Raw genomic sequence first — 1,412 nt, 5'->3', positions numbered from 1 at the left:
CCCGCAGGACTGTTTGAACAAAACATCACACCTTCAACCATCATAGACGATCAACTCCAAGGAAGCACGGCAACACCTGAAACAATAGCCCACCCCCACCCAAGAACTTTGACGAAACAGCATATCAGGAAATTGCCGAAGGTGGAATGACCCCATATGGAGGGGAACAACTGAGACAAGCCAAGCGTCACAGACACACACACACACACACACACACACTAACACGCACAAACACACACACACGTCCTACCCCCTCCCAAGGAAAGTCAACCCTTGCTTTAAAACAAAGGCAAGACACAAGACACAGAGAAGACCATAGGAGGCAAACAACTGAGACAAGTGTCAACACACACACACACACATACACACACGAACACACACACACAGAGACACACACACACAGAGACACACACTTAACCGTATTACCGTCAACCCACATTACAATAAAGTAATGCTCCATGTCATGTACCCCTCAGTAACCAGAAAGGAAATGTTTTAAGATGTTGTGACACTATAATGTATCTCCCATAATCCGTTATCTTCTGTACTATTGTTTAATCCTAACATTTCATTTTTAGCTTAGTTTACCTTAGAGTTAAGATGTGTAATTAAGTTTGTTCTGTGTTCTCACCGCTTGTAAACTGCATTTTCCGAATGGGTACCATGTACATATATGTATTACTTCTGTTATATTTCTCTGCTCTCACGGCTAAAATAGGATGGTTATGTTGACATAACATCGGGAAGGAATTTGTCCCTAAATCAGAGGTCCACACAATTGGCGAAAAAGCGTGGGGCACTCTGTAACATGGGTTTCGCCTTCCCTCGTGAGAGAATGCCACATTTATGAGACAAAGACTGAACAAAGCCACTCACTCAAGAAAAAGAAAATAGTTAAATGATCTGATGTTTAAGACATACAGTCTTAAAAAGGGGGAATGAAGGGACCAGCATAGGTCATAAGAATATGCCATAGTCAATAAGTCAATGATATTATACCTAGTTCTAATTGTTACTTTTATTTGGACTTAACTAGCATGTAAACAGTTCCAGGGTGAATATACTTGATTTTGACCAGGGGAGTGAGGTGCGACATTGGTCTCACCTCCCCCCCCAGGTCGAGACAAAGAACCCTGCATGCATGGCCCATTTGAATAGACGGTAACACCCCTTAATGTCAGTGTATTTAACAGACTGTTCCCCAAGGAATAAGTCAGATATACTGAGGTGAAGTTCTGTGAGGGAGGATGGATCCTCAGTCTCTGTCTCATAAATGGTCGGCCGCCATTCTTCAAGAATAAACCTGAATCCTGACTGATCAAACCTAAGACTGAATCTTCAATATATGGTATAAAACGAACCCCCTGTTGGACTTATTGAGAGTATTCAGAGGGAAGTGGTAAATTTCTTTT

This window comes from Clupea harengus, chromosome 16 (assembly GCF_900700415.2).
Source record: "Clupea harengus chromosome 16, Ch_v2.0.2, whole genome shotgun sequence".
In the NCBI taxonomy this organism is placed as follows: Eukaryota; Metazoa; Chordata; class Actinopteri; order Clupeiformes; family Clupeidae; genus Clupea; species Clupea harengus.
This window is presented reverse-complemented; position numbering follows the sequence as displayed.